This window comes from Lissotriton vulgaris, chromosome 3_1, assembly GCF_964263255.1.
Source record: "Lissotriton vulgaris chromosome 3_1, aLisVul1.2, whole genome shotgun sequence".
In the NCBI taxonomy this organism is placed as follows: domain Eukaryota; kingdom Metazoa; phylum Chordata; class Amphibia; order Caudata; family Salamandridae; genus Lissotriton; species Lissotriton vulgaris.
The window spans coordinates 1,447,666,511-1,447,684,275 of NC_141689.1; positions in this window are offsets into that span (position 1 = coordinate 1,447,666,511).

A 17,765-nucleotide genomic window follows, 5' to 3' on the forward strand; every position below is an offset into this window, starting at 1 on the left:
ACGAGCTCCGAAACACTGGACCGGCAACTTCCTCTTCGCCGCGTCTTCAACATTCCGACATCTTCTGCCTTGCAACTTCTCAGCACATTCAGGCATTGACGCAGGAAGGGCACGGAGATGATATGCAGCCTTCTCCAATGCGGATACATAGATTTTTCTCTCAGTAAGGGGTGTTCCTTTACCTTCGAGATTACAGTCTGGGTGCTAGCCATGGAGGTCTTGGCAGTCGCCTGAGGTTGATCTTCGGAAGCGGGGGACTGTTGCGGGGGGAAGGTCGGAGGAGCGGAGCTGGCGGGTGGGGGTGCAAAAGCTGACTTGTCTGTTGAGGTACGTTGGTCCGGTGTTGTGGAGAGCCTTGTGTGCGTGGGTGAGGAGCTTGAAGGTTATCCTCTTGTTGACCGGGAGCCTGTGCAGGTCTCTCAGGTGGGGTGTGATGTGGCAGTGGCGAGGGATGTCGAGGATCAGGCGTGCAGAGACGTTCTGGATACGTTGGAGCCGTCTCTGGAGTTTGGCTGAGGCTTCTGAGTAGAGGGCGTTTCCAAAGTCCAACCTGCTGCTGACAAGGGCCTCGGGGACTGTTCTTCTCGTTTTAGTGGGGATCCACTTGTAGATCCTACGGAGCATGCGGAGGGTGTTGAAGCAGGAGGAGGAGACGGCGTTGACCTGTTTAGTCATGGAGAGGGTGGAGTCGAGGTTGACCCCCTAGGTTGCGTGCGTGGTCGGTTGGTGTTGGAGCGGTACCCAGTGCGGTCGGCCACTAGGAGTCATCCCAGGCTGAAGGATTGGATCCGAGGATGAGGACCTCCGTCTTGTCCGAGTTCAGCTTCAGTCGGCTGTTCCTCATCCATTCAGCAACGGCCTTCATTCCTTTGTGAAGGTTGGTTTTGGCGGTGTGGGGGTCCTTGGTAAGGGAGAGTATCAGCTGGGTGTCATCGGCGTAGGAGAGGATGTTGAGGTCGTGCTGAGGGGCGACTTGGGAGAGCGGTGCCATGTAGATGTTAAACAGAGTTGGGCTGAGGGATGAGCCCTGGGGTACGCCGCAGATGATCTCGGTGGCTTCGGAGCGGAAGGGTGGAAGGCGGATGCTCTGTGTTCTGCCGGAGAGGAAGGAGGTGGTCCGGTCCAGAGTCTTCTCTTGGATCCCAGCGTTGTGGAGGCGTGGGCGTAGTGTGTGGTGACAGACCATGTCGAAGGCGGCTGACAGGTCCAGGAGGATGAGGGCCGCCGTTTCTCCGTTGTCCAGCAGGGACTTGATGTCATCGGTGTTGGCGATGAGGGCAGTCTCGGTGCTGTGGTTGCTGCGGAACCCAGACTGGGAAGGGTCCAGGATGTTGTTCTCCTCGATGTAGCGGGTCAGTTGTTCATTGACGGCCTTCTCGATGACCTTTTCCGGGAACGGGAGCAGGGAGATGGTCCGGAAGTTCTTGAGGTCCTTGGGGTCCGCCTTGGGTTTCTTGAGTAAGGCGTTGATCTCGGCGTGCTTCCAGCTCTCCGGGAAGGTTGCTGTCTTGAAGGAGGTGTTGATGACTTTTTGGAGATGGGGTGCGATGGATGTGCTGGCTTTGTTGAAGATGTGGTGTGGGCATGGATCTGACGGAGATCCGGAGTAGATGGTGTTCATGATCTTGATGGTGTCATCGTCGTTGATGTTGGTCCAGTAGAGCAGGCGGTTGGTGCGGATGGTGGTCATGGTGGTGGAGATCTCAGTGGTTGTCGGGGCGGTCGTGGCGTTGAAACTGTTGTGGATGTCTGTGATCCTGCGGTGGAAGAAGGTGGCCAGCGAGTCATACAGGTCTTGCGAGGGTGGGACATTGTTGGTGTTGGAGCTGTGGTTGGTGAGTTCCTTCATGATGTTGAGGAGCTCTTTGCTGTTGTGCGCGTTGTTGTCTAGGTGGTCTTTGAAGGAGGCCCTTTTGGCTGATCTGATGAGGTGATGGTGTCTGGGGGTGGCTGTCCGGTGTTCGTTCACGGAGCCAGATCTTCTCCAGCTTTAGGCAGGTTTGCTTGGAGGCCTGGAGATCTTCAGTGAACCAGCTGGCTTTCTTGTTGGTATGATTGTTGGAGGGTTTCTTGATTGGGGCGAGGGTGTTTGATCCACTGTCTGAGGTTGCGGGCGGCGGTGTCGGGGTCGGTATGGTCGACGGGTGGGCTCTGGGCGAGGGTGGTGGTTAACTGGTCTTCGGTGACTTTGCTCCAGCAGAGGTGAGGCATCTGTTGGGTGCGGTGGTGCATGGTGGGTTTCTTGAAGGTGAAGTGGATGCAGCGGTGGTTGGTCCATTGGAGTTCGGTGGTATGGTTAAAGGAGATGTGGGGGCTTGCGGAGAAGATGAGGTCAAGCGTGTGACCGGCGGAGTGGGTGGGCGTTGTGACGAGTTGCCTGAGTCCGAGGTTGGTTAGGTTGTCGATCAGGGTGGTGGAGTTGGTGTCGTCATTGTTCTCGATGGGGAAGTTCAGGTCCCGGAGGAGGATGTAGTCCGTGGAGGCGAGGGCGTGTGTGCTGACAAAGTCGGCGATGGAGTCGCTGAACTGTGGTCGGGGTCCGGGCGGTCTGTAGATGAGGGTTCCTCTTAGGGTGGTGTTGGGGTCGGTGTGAATCTGGAAGTGCAGGTGTTCGGCAGTGCTGAGGGTGTCATCGGTGTTGGTCGAGACTCCGAAAGTGTTCCTGTGGACGATGGCGATTCCTCCTCCCGCTCTGTTGGTGCGGTCCTTGCGGGTGATCTTGTAGCCTTCCGGGACAGCTATGGCTATGGCTATGTCGGGTGCAGAGGCGGGGTTCAGCCAGGTCTCCGTCAGAAAAAGCGACATCTGGGGAGGTTGAGTCGAGTAGGTACCAGAGTTCAACTACATGTTTTCGGGCAGAGCGGGTGTTGAGAAGAATGCAACTGAGGTTGTTGGGTTAGTTCCTGGTCGGCAGCATGGTGGGGCGGATGCTTTTGAAGCTGCAGTTCTGGCAGGTGAAAGCTCCGTGGGTGCGCTTCGGGGCAGCCAGGAAGCAGGTGTGTGATCGTCCGGTGTTGAGTGTGTGGAGGGTTCTGGCATCGTAGCGGTATCGGGAGTCGTGGCGTTCGTGGTGTCCAGGGATCCTGGCGCTAGGTGCGGTCCAGGCACGGACGGGCACAGCCGGTTCTGGTGGGTGGTGGTCCTTAGGCCATTTAATGGCTCTAGGAGGGTGGCTGTGCAGCCCCCTCCTTTATTATTGTAGGACGTGCCTGGGGGAGGTGGTGGTCCACCTGCTGAGAATGGCCTGGGAGGGGAGACTGCACAGCCCCCCTCCCAATTTTAAAAATGAACTTGTCTGAGAAGCCACCCCAAGGGAATGCATTAGCCCAAGGGAGGTGGTGGTTCCTGGCACATGGGTGGGTCCTGTAGGCTCCCCTATTTAGTGTTGTGATATGACCCCGGGGAGGTGGTAGTCCCTAGGGCCCAGAGGGGGTCGGAGAGGCCCCATTCAACAATGAATGACCCCTGGGAGGTGGTGGTCTCTGGGGTAATAATAAGCCCTGGGGGGTCCCATGCATGCCCTCCTTTCTTGTCTAAATTCCCCTGAGACCTAGCCCACCCTGAGATCAGTAGATCCATGGCAGCTCCCTCAGAAATGTAACCTGAAAATGCTTTTTTAGACCTATGGGGTCACTGTGGGATCCACAAGTGCCCTTGAGGGTCATGGTATCTCTACCATGCTCCCAATTCTTTTTTTCAACACTGTTTCTCGGACTCGGCTCAAGCCGAGGCCCAAGATGGCTACGAACTTTCCTGGTCTGAAGTGTTGGCAGCCAATCAGATCTCAGCAGATTTGGTGGGGTCGCATATCCTCCACGTCACTTTATATACTGTAGGACATTTCTTCAAATAACTCTGCAACTACTGAATGGATTTACAACAAATCACAAAAAGGCACTTCTCTGAACCAGCATCTACTATTTTTCCAAATTCGGTGTAATATCTTTCAGCAGTTCAATTTGTAACTGTGTCTAACGTTCCTGAGGACATTAACATGGGGTAAATGTGATTTGGAATACCCCTTTTTCTCGGTGTCCGCTTGACAGATCACCACAAAACTGTCAACACAGCAGCTGAAGTGAGTGTCAAACTAGCTTCTCAAATTCCATGAGAATTCATCAAATGATGCCAAAGTTATTGGCAAGTTAAATAGCAATCTTCATATGGAAATTACTAGCGGTGGGAGGAATTTGCCTCATTGCGCTGCGCAAAGCTCCCCGAAATGGTAAAAAATGAGCATGCAAAAGTTCAGCAAACATGCGGGATTGCTTGTTCCGCCCGTTTGCGATGCTTTTTTCTTGTTCGCAAACGCTGTTTGCGTGCTCGGGGAGAAATATCTTGTGAACACGCATTTTGAAAGTGCTAACAAGCAAATTCCGCAAAGCCGTGGATCGACAAATTTTGGCAATTCTGTGTTCTCCGCAGAATGCGAAATTACCCAAATTCCGCAAATTCCATGAGCAGAACGGAATTTACCACCCAGGCCTAGAAATGACATCCTTACTATAACTACCTAGTAGGTTATGTACACACTCCTGCCAGCAATCCTAAAATACAATTATTTCTTTTTGTTCTTAATTCATGCAGAGAAAACAAACTGACACTTTTCAACATCAGAGTCCTGTTCATGTTTAACATAATGGAAATCATGGAAAACTTTCAAAACACAAATTCATTGAAAGTGAAAAAGGACAACACAAAGAAATAGAAAAATACCACCAAAACACCCACTCAATATTACTCCATCATTGCCATTCAATTCATCACATATTATCATCAAGAAATGTTGTGCTTTCACATGTAATTTAATAAAACTCAAATTCACTTCTCGTAATTTCATTAAATATATTCATTGGTAGAAATATATTTTATGGTTGGCTTGCCTTCCGTTTCAAGATTAAAGCATACACAAGGAGATGATGGACGAAGAGCTTAAACATTTCGGTCACTCCCCCCTTCACAGATCTGGGTTGAATCAAAGATAAAGGGCATATATTTAGCCTATCTTTTTGAACTATTACACAAAGTATTCACACAGTCAATGTACTGCCAAGTGCCCTTGGTGGATGGCTGCTTAACAGAAAAAATACCATGTTTGAAAGTAATTGTGCTAACAAATTAAATTGCCCTAGTGGGATACCTATTTTTTCTTGCAGTTATAATATTATTCCAAATTGGCTTGCCCTAGTGGGCACTTATCCATTGAATGACTAATCCCATTCACATTTCTGTCTGTCTGAGGTGCCTCTACCTTCATTCTGCTTACTGCTCTAAAGGAAAATACTGGCGGTAATGAAATTGCATTAAAAAAATCATCCTAATTTCTTCTTGTTTTCATACTTCTTCCTATAATACATATTTGCAGGGATACATGTATTTTGTTTGCAACTTTATTGGGGAGGACATAATTTGTATGGGTAAATGCACTAAATGGTCCTCTCCCAAGTGTATGCCTCCTGGTTCGCTAGTCTCCAAATTAATTATGTATCTGGACTCAAGGTTGCATAGGGATGCCTCCCTATTTCCCTCTCATATTTCTGGGTACCAGGGGGCATATTATCAAGGGGGTTTATCTCCGCTTTTTTGGCTTTAAAAGCCAAGAAAGCAGAGATAAAATTACCTCCCTATTACCTAGCTGTCCCTAACACCAGTTAGTGACAGCTAGTAGGAGATAGCGACCATCTTGGGCCCCACGTTGCATTTCAGTGATATTTATCACTAATGACATGCAAAGTGGGTGTGCCAAGATGTTAGCGACTGGAAACAGTCGCTAACATCGCTATCTCCTATTACCAACTTTTGGAGATATTTGCGTTAAGCGCGAATATCTCCAAAAGCTAAAACCTGCCCCGAGCAGTTCTTAGCCATGTTATCCAATGGGAGGTGGATAACATGGCTAAGAGCATTAGCTCGGTAATGCATGAATATGGCTGACTTTTCAGCGATATTCATGCATTGCGGACGATTTTTATCGCATTTGCGATAAACCTTGGTAATACCAAGGTTTATCTGCGATAAAAATCGCCGCAGCTCAGCGTTAAATTTTTTGTCTCTAACCAAGCAATAGCGATAATTATCGCTATTGCTTGGTAATATGCCCCCAGGTCAATATCAAAGTATCGAGCCATAGTCCATTCTGCGTTATGGTATCCTTATAAATGTCTTGCAACTGAGTACATACAGTCTGACTTAGTGTTGGTCCTTCAATATTCCAATATAGTTTCTTCTCTGGAAATGCAGTACTGCCCACATATCACTTGGGGCAGGGCATTCAATTACATATACCACAAATTCTGTTTTCAAACCCACTTTTTTTTACGTACCTTTACATCTTCTCTACACCTGTGAGCCCTATTGCCCTTTTCATCTACCCATCTCTAAATCCTAAATGTACCCTTACTTACTTTTATCACTACTCACCCATACCCTAAGTACCCTAAACTCCCTTTACCTTCCTAAATGTAATCTTCTCTCCCATTAGCTCTGGCCAACCTTGAACCCTGAACACTGAACTTACGCTTACCTCCATATACCTCTACCCATCTCTAAACCCCAAGATTACCCTCAACTCTCTTTGCCTCTACCCGTCCTGAACCCTAAATCTCCGCTTACCTCCCTTTACCAATTCCGAACCCCAAACCCTAAAATGACCCTACATTTCCTTTAACTCATCCCAATCCTGAACCTAAAAATAGCCTTTATCTCCTTTACTTCTACCTAGCACTAAACCCTAAAATTAACCTTATCTCTTTTCACCTCTACCCACCCCTGAACCCTAAAATTAATCTTACTTCATTTTACCTCTATCATCACTTAACCACTTTTTGTTAAATACCTTAAATATTATGGCATTAGAAAACATATACTTACCTGTATGATAAAGTACTGCTTGGTAAAGGTACAAATATTTATCTGTGTGGTTAAGGCATGCGTGATAAAGTCATGTGTTGTAAAGAAACTGTGGTAAAGGCTGTTTCTCCTGAAAACAATGTGATGATTCCGCAGGGGTCTTTAGAAATCAAATGGAAAGAAAACAGCTGCTGCCGATCTTTTAAATCATTATAAAATGACTAAGGGCTTGATTTAGATCTAAGCAGATGGGTTACTCCATCACAACGGTGACAGATATCCCATCCGCCTAAATATGAATCCCATATGATATAATGGGATCTATATTTCGGAAGACGGGTTATCCATCACCATTGCGACAAAGCAACCTGCTCGCCAAGATCTAAATCAGGCCCTAAATGTATGTACATTGTGTAGGAAGTAAGCGAAAAAGAAGCTACATTTTTGCTAGTTGTGCACCCTTTTCTAAAGAATTCCTTCTTGTTGCTCCTCTTATAGACATAATAGTAGGTCTAGCTTATGTTTATGAGAGGAAAAAGTTGAGCATATGAGACATATTGTAAATGTAATCCACAATTGTAAATTGACTCATACTACCAAACTCTTCTGGGTTTCCAAATACAAATGCCAATATATTTGGTGGTATGACACAAATAAAATTCATGAGTGGCCGTGGCTGAACTCATGTGGATCGCAGGACATGCTTTATCACGGGTCTGCAGAACGATCTATGATCTAGACCCATTTGTCAGTGTGTTGGCAGTGGCTCCCTGCCCTGCAACGGCCCAACAGGCCTGTGGGCCTCATAGTGAGAATCAGCAGGGAGGAAGGCAGCAGTTTCCACACCTGTGGCAGCATACAGTGCATGGTGAGTGAGGTCTGTGAACTGGCGCGTCAAGTGAGGTAATGAGGGACAGCCCCTGAGGACGCTGCTGCCATTCCTTAAGGGTATGGGGGTTCCCTGCTTACTGTAGAAGTTGTGCAGTACCCTCCCTTTTCTTTTGTTCTCTCTGAGGCTGTCAGTGATGTGAGGATGTGCCCACAACCCTTAACTGCCTGCATCCTGATGGACGTAAGTAGGTCATGGTGAAGCAACGCCTGATCGGGTGCGGCCCCGGATTGACAGGGGGTCCCCGTAGGGGTTGTGGTTTCTCCTGTTGCCCCATTTTTCTCACCTGGGACCTCATTGTCCCTCAGAAAACCCCACTCCCACTGGTTGATATTTCCTGGGGGAAGAAGAACAGCAGGGGTCATGAGTAGGGGATTCCCCCCTTGCAGCATATTACTGGGGGGACGCTATGGTCTTGTTGACCTCCCCTCTTTTCCTCAGGACCACTCACCACACACAGGATTGCTTGGGAACCCCCCATGCAGCAAGAGCCAGGAGAGTGACAACATGGGGGGGGGGAGATGGTGCACAGATCGACCTGCAGGGAGGATCCCCTCTTTCTTCTACAGGCGAGTCTCACCGGAGATGGCCATATGGCAACTGGTTCTCCTGTGACTGTCACACCCCTCACGTGTAGAGAAGAAGGAACAGAGGCACCCCATTTTGTAATTCTAGAACAGTGCCTGGGGACCCTGTGGACCCTTTGTCACCTCACACAGGGAATGCTCATGCCCCCCAGGCAACAGGAGCAAAAAGAACCTGTCTGGAAGGTGAGGCAGGTCCCTGGGCCTTACTACAGACAAGGGCACTGGGTGTGATCTTCTGGGGTGACCTTTGGGGGCCAGACTCCCCACTTCCATTGTCTCCCACATTGTAGGAGCACCACTTCACTAAGCAATTCCTTGACTGGGCCTGCAACCTGTGGCCATAGCATCAAGATCAGCCCTGCTATACGGCTACTGGTGACACATGGGGTGCCATGGTACTGAGGGATACAAGTTGGAGGCCGCAAATCTGAAATGGTGGGCTTGCCGCATGGGACTGCTCCCCTGAAGCCTGCTGAAGCAAAACATGACAGGATCTTTACCACCAGAGCCAACACCAGGCAAAACAGTGGGGGCAGAGTGGGTGAAGTCACAGTGGACCTGACTCTACTGAGCACCAACCAGAGGAAGCTTGCGGACCGAGTAACATACTCCAAAGCTGCCCTACAAACCCTGCAACCTGCCATGATGGACCTGGAGGCGTGTGTCAGAGAACTGATAACCACACTACAGGCCCTCATAAACTGAGCGGAGGACCCAGAAGGACGATCCCGCCATAGTAACATCCAGACTATTGGATTTCCTGTAGGGCACTGAGGACCCGAACCCGGTCTCTTCCTTTCATAACTGGATCTCCATTGTGGTGGCCCCTGAGGGTATGTCACCTTTCTTCCTGCTGGAGAGGGCACACAGTGTGCCGACCAGATGTTCTCCCTTGAAAATCTCTCGAGACTGGTGGTGGCCAATGGCGGCTGGTATTTAACGGCAGTGGGGGGTGAGCCACAGGGGTCAGGGGCTGGCTGCCACCACCTCTCTGTCCTCTTAGCCCCCTACCGGGACTCCAGGACAGGAAGCACCCCGGTCCCACGCTCCCCATAGCCAATCACAACACTGCAATACTGTGTTGTGATTGTTCTGAGTGCCCAGCCAGGGAATGGGAACCTGGGCATCTTTTCCACCCAGGATGTAATGCAGCCAGGGTGGAGAACATGCAAAGTGCGCATGACGGTTTGGCCGGCCCGAGATGGTCGGCCAAAGCTCATGTGCACTTGGAGTGGGCAAACCACTCCTCCCCTACCCTGCTTTGTGAGCAGAGCATCCTCACCCCTACCCAGCTGAGCAAGAAAGGAAAAATAAAATGATAATAACAATGAGTTGTTATCATTTCATTTTTTCCTTTGTGACCTACTCAGTGTGGCGATGCTCCGCCGTCTTAGCTTGGGAGCCGCCCCTGGTGGTGGCCAAGCTCATGAACTTCTGTGATAAGGAAGTCATCCTTAAGGCAGCTCAGGGAGCCGGACCTCTCGCATTAGACAATGCACGCATTTTCATCTTCCCAGACTTTACTCTGGCAGTGGAGTGCCGCAGGGTCTAAAGAACTGCATGCTGAAGGCCTGGCTTACTTGCTCCTCCACCCAGCCAAATTAAAGGTAGTAGCAGACCACACTAGCTATATCTTTACAGAGCCCGTGGATGCCATTGAATGGGTAAAACAATGCTGCTATGAATCTCCTGTGGAGGAAACGCTGAATGCACAGAGGAGACGGTTGGCTGTGGGATTTGGTGGCCACCAGGAACACAGCAGACTTTCGTTGTCAGGAGCGCCGTCCCAAGAGAGGGCTGGATAGGATTAATGACAGGTGCTATGACAGCATGTGGGTAGAGAACTTTTTTCACCCAGTGACTTTGGTGGACAGTGAGACTTCAGAGTCCGACTCTAATTCCTCCAAAAGGAGCACAGCCTTGTCTATGCGCTAACTGGCCATGGCACAAACCACTAATAATATTGTCTAATGGTGTGTGGGTGGGGTGTGTCAGTGCACCACCCCCGGGTGGCTAACTACTTATGGATTTTATGTTGAAATCATAGGCCATGCCATCACTGTGCCTTTTCGAGCACTGCTGTCAGACACATTTGCACTTTTGCTCAGAATTCTACCCCTTCTCAGTTAACGCCCTCCCCCTTCTGTGTCCTTTCCCATCTTCCAACAGGACTCAGGCAGTGACAAGTCAAAACACTCAGAGCCCCCATCTGAAGAGGTTTTGTGTTCTTTCTTTGGGTAGTTAGGCTTTACTTTGTCGTTCTGGGTATTGGAGTTGGGAAAGATGTGTTTTGTTTTAGTTACACTGCATGGCATGTCACGCTATCTCTATGCACCGAGATGCCCCTATATTGCATGCCTGGGGTGTCACAGCCCCTCACCCACCACCCAACTCCTATTGCCCTATCTGGCCATACGACAGGGGTTGGGAATCTATTCTAACCTGGAATGTCCCGAGGATGGGAACAGCGTGCAAGAGGAATGCAATACACCAATATGTCAACCGCAGAGGGGAGTGTGTAGATTTCCTCCAGGAGACACATATTGACAAAAGTAAAGGGAGCCAGCTCCAGAAGTGCTGATGTGGTCAATGTTACCGCACCAAATATTCAGGGTATGCCAGGGGTACACTCATTTGGATAAGACCCTCAGCCCCCTTTAGGAACACAGATTCTGAGGGCCAATATATCTTTGCAGTGGGTCAGCTGGATGGTGGGGATGTCTTACTGGGGAGCATTTATGCCCCTAATGTAGCACAACAGCAATCCTGAGTTGTGCACTGCCCTGATGGTGCAGTGGTCCCATCTGCATGAGATTTTGGCAGAGACTTCAACTGCATTCTTGGTCACAAAGTTGGATGGCTCTCAACCCCCACTGCCCATTTCTGTGATCGGCACCACGTCCTCCCTGTCCCAGTGGCTGCCGCATTGGGCTCTATTCAACAATTAACACACTCTGTACCCGACCATTGGAGAGTATTCTTTTTACTCATCGCCCCATGACCTACATGTGCACCGGGACAGGTTGCTGTATAGTCTCGCCATACAGCTTGGGAAGACCTAATATGACCATAACCCCTTGGTTTTGCATATAGCATGGGAAGCGCTGCTTCCTCCCATGCCAACATAGCGGCTACAGCCCATGATCCTGGAGGGCACTGTGTTCAGAAATCAACTAGCGATGCCCTCCGGTCTTATATGTCCGACAACTGGGACACTCTACCATCCATTTGGTGGAATGGCTGACCATGAAATCCGTCATACGGGACCATGACATGTACACAACGATAGGGACTAGAGGCACTATACACCGTGAGCTAACACAGGCAGAAAATGAACTAGGGACGCTAGACAGAGACGCGAGGGTGGATCAGAACAGATAGGCTGCACTGGTGGAGCGAAGAGAGAGCCACACGCGCCTACTGGAGTCGCTGCGGTGCCTCAACTACAAAGCATACCAGGCCAGAAAGCATGCTGAGGGTGATAAAGTGGGGCAGTGGTGGCTGGTGACATTTGAAATCGGTGGGCCGTAAATGTTCGGAATGAATGCCCAGTGGCGAGCGAGTGTAGCAGGTGAGCTCGACTGCCATAAGGGATGTTCAGGGAGAGGGTTCACCCCACGTAAAATTTCAGGAAAAGATTGGCCTAATGGTGCATTTTCAAGCAAATTTGAGAAAGCAGAAGTGATTCAGCAATTGTGAAAGTGTAGTTATGCCATCAATAAAGAGATTTCTAATGATAATGATGTAGGTAGCTAGCTACTCATTCAGTATACCCAGAGAACTTTATAACAGAGTTTGAGATAACAATGCATCTTATAAAACCATATCACCATCCATTTTCCCCAAAGCCTTTTTTTTCATTCAGAAAGCAAAATATAATTAAACAGTAAATGTTGTTATGCCCTATTGTAACATTTGGCAGCGAAGGTCCATCCTCAACGTCACAACTCCCAAAGACTCGTCTCACAAATCAGTAGCCTGGTTTCTCCTTTGCCTCTGATGAAAATGTTTATCACTGCGGGATAGCCTCTGAAACAAACATTCATTGGCGTTTGAGCGGAGCTCAGCGCCTTGAGGTCGATGTGCCTCAGAAGCTGACTGTTCTGCCCAGTCACACCTCAAGGGCAGTGCATACTCGAGAATAATTCATACTGCCAAATGGCCAGCAGTAACAGCCAGAGACAAGCCGCAGTTTCACATTTCCTTAAAAATACCCCTGCTGATGATTGCTATTAGAAGGCATACGGAAGATACGCCAGGATAGTTTGTGCAACACATAGTTAGCTGAATAATTTACGAAAATCCTAAACTTGTCTAGCATACGCCTCGTCATTTGTGAATGAGGTAACCAGTGTGACCCTGACCCAAGGTTGACGTGTCTTATGTTTTATAGGTTAAGTAATTCACAGCACACACAAAATGACTCCCCATTTCGCTGCCTACAGCTGAATCCTTGCGCACGTGTGAATAATAGGGCATTTCAGTGAAGAGGTACAATCCAGGTACTCCAAGACATGCCTGCTTTATGCCTGTCCAGTACCGCCCTGGATTTGATTAGTGCCTTTCGATCTGAACAGTCTAATAAAAGATGGCCCTCTTCCCTCATTACTTCTGCTTTTACCTCTGTTGTTGGCACTTTGCATTATTGGAGGGAGGCCATGGCATGCGCGAGACTGGAGACATTATGCCCAAAAGTAATTAAATAATAAAACGGAAGCTTCTGCACATGCTAAGTCGCTAACCTCATTCATCAAAGACGACGACGTCACATACAGATGTTGCAAGGAAGAATACTTGTCTTACTCATTTAACCAGGAGGCCACAGACGCAGCCAGCATTACAGGCAGGTGGGGGGTGGAAATGGGGTCGCGACTACCGGAGGGGATGAGGGGGGAGGCGGGAGGGGTTTAATGGAAACATAAACAAATATATAAAATAAAATAAACTTACCGTCCCGAGACTCCCGACTCCCGCCGTCCTGGTTTTCAATTCCTGCAGCATTGTGCACGTCATCAGGAAGGCGGCAGGCAGCCTCCCCCCCCTCCACCGATGCGTTGTATATTGGTGCGGCCGCTGCCCCACCCGCGTCATTTTGTCTCTGTATGCTGCAGCATACGGAGAGAACAGGGAGAGTGGGCGGTGTTACTCGAGGGCAGGGGGAGTGAATTGCCCACTGTTGTTAATACTGTCTGTTTGGGCAGCCTGAGGCCGCCCAAACAGACAGTATTAACAACAGTGGGCAAGCCACTCCCCCCTGCCCTCGAGTAACACCGCCCACTCTCAACCAGGAACTTCTGCTTTCTCGTTGCGAGAAGGCAGAAACAAATGATAGTTATTTCGGCAATAACTACCATTTGTTTCTGCCTTCTCGCACGGCGAGAAAGCGGGGGGGGGCAACAGCCCCCATAGAGGAAGTGGGGTATCTATGGGCATGGCTCCTGAGGTCCGAAATAGCTACCACTCTGATCACAACCATCCGCAGCTCCCTGACAGCCACTAGCCAGGAAGATATATAAAAGTCGAGTTTTTTCTAAGGCAGATCCAGTTCTCTGCAGAGATGCTGGAAAACCCTGAGCCCCTTAATGGCCCCCTGATGGAACAGGAACTCCGGGGAGTCATCATTCAAGACTCCCTCACTTGCAAAACCCTGGGTCTAGCTGGACTAGCAATTGAATTTCACAAAGCGTTAGGAGGCCATCCTAACCCCTAAACTCCTGGAGGTTTACAACACCGTGCTCTCATCAGGCATATTACCCCTGTCCCTCCATGAGGTGCCCCTTCATCTCGCTCCTGAAACAGGGGTGTTATCAACTGGAAATAACTTTCTGACAGACCCCTATCGATGCTAGGTAGCAACTATAAGATACTGAGTAAAGCTTTAGCTGCGAGGCTCCTGGAACATTTACCGGCTTTAGTACACCGAGACCAGATGGGATTAATCGCAAACATTGCTCAAAATCTGCAGAATACATTGGGTGTTAGAAGAGGCCCCAGCACACTGGCCCTTTGCTGCTTGCCGGATACTATATCTAGAACAAGCATATGCGATGCAAATGGCCTTGCCTTTGGGACCTTATATGTATTTAGCTGTGCAACACATTAGCCTGGGTGCAGAAACATCTACTGTTCATTAACATGGTGGAAAAGTAAGCACCAAACTGCAAGACACGTCAGGTATGGGAGCACCTGGAGAGAAATATTGCCTTTCAGTGGGAAATGGTTTAATCCAAAGCTCTGTTTTTAATATAAAATCAGGGCCTTTGGTGGTTATATCACTGAACATACAAGATGTGAAAAAATATTGTTGTGTATGGGTGCTCGTGGAAGACAATTTCTATGGACTGGAATCTAGAGAATGCTAAAGTGATTCTGGTATTTTACCGACCTCTGTTAAGTTAAATAGAGGCAGTTGGCAGAAAAATTTAAAAAAAGAAAGTCCCTCAGCAGAAAGCAATTCTGGTATTTTACTGACCTTTACTGGTTGTTTTCTATCAAGACAGTTAAATAGAGGCAGTTGAACAGAAAAAAGAAGTCCCTAAGCAGAAGCAGACAAGTCCTTGGGCTGATCTCCAGAGCCCACAAAGTACATACACATATAAGTACATACTAAGGTACATACAAGAGGTCTCGAATGCTTGACCTAAAAAGCATTTGACACCCTAGATTGGAGCTTTATGCTGGTGACCCTACTGGCGGTGGGCATACACAGCAGATTATTGTGATTTAATAAACTCCTCTACGCTGATCCAATTGCCAGAGTAAAGATATGTCACTGCATATCAGGCCCCTTTATGCTCAGCAGAGTCACCAACCAGGGATGTCCCCTTTCACCTCTTTAATTCACAATGTCAAGTGAGCCCTTGGCACAAAGGCTGAGGCAGATGAGTCAGGCCTGGGTCGTACCACTGGGAGTCACAACACATGCTGTCTCCCTATATGGTGGTCACTCTTTTGTTTTTTTAGCGTCCAAATCTTAGAATGCTCTGCCTCTTTATCTGAGGATCAAACCATCAGAATTATTATTTCACAAGCCGATTCAAATGTGGTTATTCCAATCAGCTTTGGTGCAAAATTATGCTGAGCTACAATGAGTCTGCTGATCCTCTGATCATTGGTATTGATTGACTTTCAGGTTGCTTTATTTCTGGTTCTTCCTCTGAGCGCCGGGACATGCCTGTAGGCGTAACCAGATGCTTTATAAATCTGATTATTATTATCATCATTTACGTCAGGGACATCAGGTTGGGTATTGCAGAAATCGCATATATACTGGATTCCTTTTGGATTGCCTTGGGGATGGGAGAAACAGAGTAAAGACGTGTGTGGTCATGCTCTGGTCGGCTTTCCCCCTCTATACGATAGTGGAGACACACATGGTACACTGGGAAGTCTGCAGGTTCCAATATTTGGGATCAATGTGTACCACACGGCCCGCTGCCTTATTGTCAGAACCCTTACAAAAGAAACTGCATCTCTCTGCCCCCATTGATACAGGGCAGAGAGGCGCTTTCTAAAATAGTAATGCTCCAGAGACACCTATACTTCTTTGTTAAATTACCAGTGTCAGTTCCACGCAATACTTTTCGCACATTGCACACCATGCTGAGAGGTCTCATTTGGAACAAGGGCAGATGGTGGTGGCCCCAAACTTTGAACTGTACTATTTGGTGTCGCAGCTACAGTGGCACACCTGCTGGCTCGCAGGAAGATTTCTGGACAAGGAGGACTGCGCCTCAGGGGAGAGACCAAGGCAGATAGTGCAAGAAACCTTTCCAGTTTGCCTGCTAATGGTTTGCTATGGATGTTTTACCAGAGCCTTGTACCTCATACCAGATGTGCCCCAATATTCCCTGGAGATCTGACTGCGATCACTCTGATTCTTCGGAGAACAGATCGGTCGTGAGGAAAGGGTCCTTATTCCAGTTGTCAAACATGGCAAGCATCCCGCCCGGTCATTTCCTTGCCTATCACAGACTAACAGGGAGTGCTAACCAGACTGTGGGATATAGTGGACTCGGAACCAGATCCCCATCTATTGATGCGCGCAGTGCACACAATGGGTGAAGGCCGCCGTTTGATTACTTGGCTACACAAAGCGCAAGCCCATGCATTGCAGGACCCCCTGGTCACTCTTGAAGAGACCTAGGATGAGGATATAGGGTGTGCCCTGATGCTTAAGGAGTGGGAAATTATACTACTCTACTCTTGTATGGTATGCCAAAATGCTTGTTTTCAGTATTTTCAGTACTATATACTACACAGGTCGTATCTCACTATAGCCGGACTACAAAAGATCTATCCACAGCCTTGTTGGTCTGCCCGAGGTACAGGGCGCAGGAAGCAGACATGCCACACATGTTTTGGTGCTGTTCGGTGTCCAGACGCCTCTCGACTGATGTAGCGAAAGTTCAGGCCCCCACTATGGGTCACACTGACATTGACTCCTTACCAGGATGTATACTGGGCCTTTATGGGGACAGGAAAAGAGGGAGACTACCACCAGATTCATTGATTTGGGGCTATTGCTATTGCATAGGCTGATAACGATGTCCTGGAAGGCTGGGTCACTGTAGGGGGTAACGTGCTGGAAAGCGATGATGCTAAAATAGGGTAAGGCTGAGCTGGGGCAATTCGGTGGGAGGAGGCCAGGGGATTATGAAAGAGACCCATAACATCTGACTGGGAGGATCTACTGACGACCTTGAAATTCCAAAAGACAGCCCTATCCTATCAGACCAATTTATTTACACAATACACAATACAAGTCTATCATCCATTGTACTGGAAGTCCCTGATCACTCCTTTCACACATACCCCTCCTATCTCTTTACCGGATGCTTCTTGATGGTAGGCAACACCCCTTGGGCAACCCTCTCTGACCCCTAGTCTCAACCCCTTCAGTGGCACTGTCAAACTAAATCACTATCACACCTGCATACAGGGCTCTTCTGATACAACAGGTTCACAGTAGAGGGATTGTAGTCATTTCCCTTTTGGGGCTACTTTGGTTCAACCTTAGCTCACTTATTAGACAATTTAGGCTGCCTCTGCTTCGCACAGCCACAATTAATACATTTGTTTTTGCATCATGATGTTATTTTAGAAATAAGCTGTACGTCTTATTATATAAACTGTGTCTTGTCTCCATGGGGGCAGAGAGAAGAATGCCTGCAGAGAGACCACTCTGGAATGGAGGCATCAGCCTTACGTCTATGATGCAGACCACCTGACTAAAGACACCTGGTATGGCAACTGTTGCTAATCCCAGAGTTCACTAGTATATCCCTGTGCACTCCAACCACTCAGGAGGGGGCCTCGCCATTGCCCACAAGGGCACCCTCCACCTCACTACCTCCAGCGAAACCTTCCCCTCCACCAAACACCTGCACTTCCAGATCCAGACCACCCCTAAAGCCGCACTCCGAGGAACCCTCATCTAC